The sequence below is a fragment of the Aegilops tauschii genome, chromosome 4, assembly GCF_002575655.3.
Source record: "Aegilops tauschii subsp. strangulata cultivar AL8/78 chromosome 4, Aet v6.0, whole genome shotgun sequence".
Classification (NCBI taxonomy): Eukaryota; Viridiplantae; Streptophyta; class Magnoliopsida; order Poales; family Poaceae; genus Aegilops; species Aegilops tauschii.
This window is the reverse complement of record NC_053038.3, coordinates 228,027,839-228,033,163: the sequence shown is the minus strand read 5'-3', so window position 1 is coordinate 228,033,163 and position 5,325 is coordinate 228,027,839.

Sequence of the window (5,325 nt, the reverse complement as noted above, 5' to 3'; positions counted from 1 at the left end):
TCGGTTGGGCCGGCTGGCTAGCTGGGCCACGGCCCAGTCGGTCAGCGCAAGAGTTTTTTTTCTTAGTAAACAATTTTTTCCAGACAATAAAAATAAAATAAACCAAATAAAATAAAAATATACTATAGGCATACAATATATGAAAATTTTCGGAAAACAAATCTTCTATAACTTGAACATTTTTCTAGCATCCAATAAAATCCACCAAAATTTAAATAAAGCAAAGAGTGCTACTGATTTATTTAAAACCCAATAAAAATTAGTTTAAAAATACCAAAATGATTTCAAAATTATTTCCTCCAATTTTCTAATGTAGGGAATCATTTTACCCTAATTTCCACATATTTTATTTTTTGGAGAAAAATAATTTGAATAAAACCCAAATAACTCCAAATTGAAAAGAATTTCAAAGGGACTTCAAATTTGATTCTTTTAAACTTCCAACTCGTATTTCATATGATTTGAAGAAGTCATTTTATATTCTCTCATGAAGATCATTGAGTTGCATAATTTTTCTGAATTTGAAATATTTCCAAATGGAATTCAAATATTTTGAAAACCCTTTTTCATTTAATTAAATGGAAGAAGTCATATCATCTTCACTCTAGGGTTTTGTGATGAAAAGAATTTGAATTCATGGAGATCATAAATGCAAGATGAAAGTTTGGGAAAGTCCTTTTATTCCCTCTCATTTAACTTTCAAAAAGTTTCAAATTTCACTCAGTTTCACACAAGCAACCACACCACAATCAAACAATCAATCAGAACTATTTATTTAATATAACATTCCAAAATTTAGAATTCTGGGATGTTACATCATCCAGCGAGGCCGGGGCAGCCAAGTACAGCTCCCAGCTCAGTGCTAGCTGTGGAACCTGACCCTCACCGGGCAACGTGACCCACCCCGGGAAGTTCTGCCGGCAAATCACACCAAGGACCTGGTTGGGCTTGCGGACACTAGGGTTGTGTTTCCAACCTCTGCGGTCGTCTGCTAGCAGTCAGCAAAGAGGGGCCGTTAGGGTTTACTAGTTAGTGGGCCAACCTCAATCTGCCGTCTGCTAGCAGACGACAAAGCTTCTTTGCTGTCCGCTAGTAGACGGCAAAGAAGTGGCTGATGGCAAATATGATCTTTGCCATCAGCCAGCTCTTTGTCCTCTATTTTTTGGAAGCTGGCGGCAAAGCCATCCTTTGTCGTCTGCTAGCAAACAGCAAAGAAGATGCTAATGGCAAATTTTCTTATTCCAGTAGTGTCCCTCTCCCCTCCAACCTATATATACTAGAGGGTTTTTGCACTTTTGAACATACAAGTGTTGGAGCCTCCTCTAGTTATCTAGTCCTAGTTCTAGTTGATCAATTAGAGCTTGACTTAGATCCTATAATCCTCATAATTAGAAGCCCAGTGTGGTTCTAATCTCCTCTCCCTAATTCTCTAGCGACAATTAGCTCTGGACGGCAAAGCACTGCTAGATCTTGAAGACCGTACGCTTGCAATCAGTGGAGAGGTCGTGCTCTCGGTCTTCCGTTCGAGGGACTATTCATGGGTGATTCATGGGATCATTCATCTACGATTCGAAGGACTCCAAGTGCAATCTACACCAACTCGTCTTCTTCCACTGCTACTCGGAGTCGGTAACGATCGATATGCTAACTGTTAATGCATCTTCATATTGTTCCTGGGTGATCGTAGGGCCATTATTTTCTATTATGTTCCCCAACAAACCTATGCATCTTCATATCTACGAACTAATTACACAATGCCTTCCCCTAGGTCCAAAGTTGGTGAAGTCTCATGTAGTCGACATTCACATAACACCACTAGACGAAAAACAACACAACATAATGTCAAAAAATTGAACGGGAATCAACTTCACATGATTACAAGTAACAAGATTTCTCTCATGTCCTCAAGAACTAATGGAACTACTCACAACTCATCATATTGATCATGATCAATGAGTATAAATATATGATTAACAATCTGAACATAACAAGCACTCCCAGGTACCTTCTGAGGTTTGGTACAAAGATTGAACACAATAGAATAACTAGGGTTTGGATATGAGATGGTGTTCGTGAAGATGTTGATGAAGATGAGGATCCCCACGATGAACGGAGTGTTTGTGATGATGAAGGCCTAGATTTCCCCTCCGGGAGGTAAGTTTCCTCGGCAAAATCGCTCCGCCAGAGAGCAAAGTTTCTCCGCCCAAGTTCCACCTCGCAGATGGCGGCAGAAAGTCCAGAGGACTTTCTATGATTTTTTTTCTAGGGAAAAGTCTAATTTATAAGGAAAAGGACGTCAGCAGAGGAGCCTCATGGGCCCCACCCGGCCACACGACACGCTCTAGGGGGCGTCACCAAGGCGTGTGGGCCCATGGAGGTCCCCCTCTGGTCCATTCTTACTCCATAATTCATCATATATCCTGAAATAACTCTCCAAAAATCCACGTTGCATGTTGTCGGATTACGGGTTCCAGCAAACCCTTGAGAGGTTCGAACTCTAGGGTGCGCACGAAGAACACTCTCTCCCTAGCTCGCACGCTCAACGATCCCACGTCCTAGCTTGACGGACCCAAAGAATAAGAGACGCAGGGGTTTATACTGGTTCGGGCCACCTTGCGGTGTAATCCCTACTCCAGTGTGCGGTGGATTGCCTCGAGGGGCTCAGGACGAACTAGTAAAGTGGAGGAACAGCCTCAGGAGGTGAGGTGTTCTTGGGATTGATGAGCTGGTGTGTGTGAGGATGATCTAAATGATCCGTCCCTTGCTATGGTGGTGGCTAGGTCCTATTTATAGTGGCCTTGGTCCTCTTCCCAAATGTTAGGCGGGAAGGGATCCCACAACGGCCACGTTTGAAGGGGGACAACTAGTACAAGCTATCCTGACAAAAGGTGGTCTTCGCCTCCCAAAGGCTCTGGTGGTGATGCTGCTGTGGGCTCCGCGATGACCTCCGTCCTGTTGGTCTTGGTCTTGTTGCACCGATATGGAAACCTTTGCCTGATGCCTCGGGACCCCACGCCTGCGCTTGCCTTCTTAGTACCAAAGAGGAAACTGGTACACTGCGCCCGCTGGCGCTCGCCTGGCCTTGGTCGTCACGGCTCACGTCATGCGAACCTCATGAGGTGTCCTTGCAAAGATATCTTCGCTCCTCGGGAGCCAGCCTAGTGAGGCCACCCCCGGGGAGGTCTTGGTGTCGTCCGCCTCGCGAGGGTCTTGGGTCGTCGTTGCTGAAGCTGGGCCATACCAGGCCGTTGGTGGAGCCACGCCTCGGGCCGCAGGCAGGCAAGTCTGGGCACCCCTGGTCCCAGAACGCCGACAGTAGCCCCCGGGCCCAAGGCGCGCTCAGACTTGGCTTCGAGTCGAAGCCAAAGGGCAAGTGCGGAGCGCCGTGGGCCCCAACCGCCTACGGCCCCGGTCGACGCGTGGCGATTGGGGGTACATGGGCGCCTCCACTCCCCCACGCGGCCTTGATATCCGCCGGGCTAGGTGGCTGCCGTTGCCAACACAGCTCCGCCTCCACTGCTGGCAGCGCGTTTCCACAGCTCCTCCATCTCCCAGAAATAGCAGTTTCCTCCCTTGGCCTGACCCAGCACCAATCCTCTCTACTGCCATGGCGTCGAGCTAGAAGAAGAAGGGAAAGAAGAAGACCCATACCTCAGCACAGGCGCCGCCGGTCCTCGAGCCCGCCATCGAGTGGTCGGTGGTGCTCAACCAGGAAGCGATGGGCAAGGTTTGCCCCGTGCTCGCCGCAGATTCCAATGAATGGAAGGCGACGGTGGCCTGGCCTTCTTCGCGCCCCATGATTGATAGGACGGCTACCGAGATCCCCATTCATCTTCACGCCCTCTGGGCTGGCTTAATTCCCCCCTTCTCCGATTTCTTCAACGTTGTGCTCTCACATTACCAAGTCAATGCGCTACACCTGGATCCCCAGTACATCATCCTCCTCCTCGTCTTCTCCTATGTCTGCGAGGCCATGGTGAACATTGCCCCTTCCGTGGCTTTGCTTTGCCATTTCTTCTCGCTGCATCTGAGCGACGCCCGCCAGCGCTCGGGGTGTGTGACCCTCCAAGCCGTTGCGGCGACGGACGGCTCGGGGATTGACTTTGAGCTCTCACCAGTTGTCAATGGATGTCGGAAGCGGTGGGTATTCATGGATGCTGGCATGCTCAGCCCCCTGCTCCTACTCCCGTGAGCACCTGTTGTCCCCAGCTTCGGCTGGGGGCATGCGAAGCTCGTCGACCGGCAGCGCGCCCACGTTCGGCGTCGGCTTGCGAGGTTGAAGGACCTTGGGGTGACGGCACCTATGTTGGTGAAGGAGTTCATCCGGTGCCGCATTGCTCCACTCCAGCGTCACTCCCGACCGATGTGGACCTTCTCCGGCAGCAGGGACTCCATAAGGCTTCACGTGTCCGCGCTTCCTTCCGAGGCACTGCGGATGGTACCTGAGCTTTTGACAGGTGACTCGGTGCCAGCTGACCTGCCGGAGGAGGGCTGCCTCTTGTACTGCTGCTCAAACAAGGTGGAGTTCGTGAGGCAGATGCCCCCCTTTGATGAATGGGGACTGTGCTCGGTCAGCCTTGAAGGGCCCCGCGAGAGCCCTGATCTTGTGGTTCCCTTGCCTGTCGTCACCTCCGCGCTCACCCCGGAAGTGGGTGCAAGGTGCGAGCGCCGTCGAACTGAAGGAAATATGCCCTAGAGGCAATAATAAATTTGTTATTTATATTTCCTTATATCATGATAAATGTTTATTATTCATGCTAGAATTGTATTAACCGAAAACTTAGTACATGTGTGAATACATAGACAAACAGAGTGTCCCTAGTATGCCTCTACTGGACTAGCTCGTTACAAAGATGGTTAAGTTTCCTAGCCATAGACATGTGTTTTCATTTGATGAACGGGATCACATCATTAGAGAATGATGTGATGGACAAGACCCATTCGTTAGCTTAGCACTATGATCGTTTAGTTTATTGCTATTGCTTTCTTCATGACTTATACATGTTCCTATGACTATGAGATTATGCAACTCCCGAATACCATAGGAACACTTAGTGTGCTATCAAACATCACAACATAACTGGGTGATTATAAAGATGCTCTACAGGTGTCTCCGATGGTGTTTGTTGAGTTGGCATACATCAAGATTAGGATTTGTCACTCCAAGTGTCTGAGAGGTATCTCTGGGCCCTCTCGGTAATGCTCATCACTATAAGCCTTGCAAGCAATGTGACTAATGAGTTAGTGATATGTCTCCGTCGTATCTACTTTTCCAAACACTTTTGCCCTTGTTTTGGACTCTAACTTGCATGATTTGAATGGAAC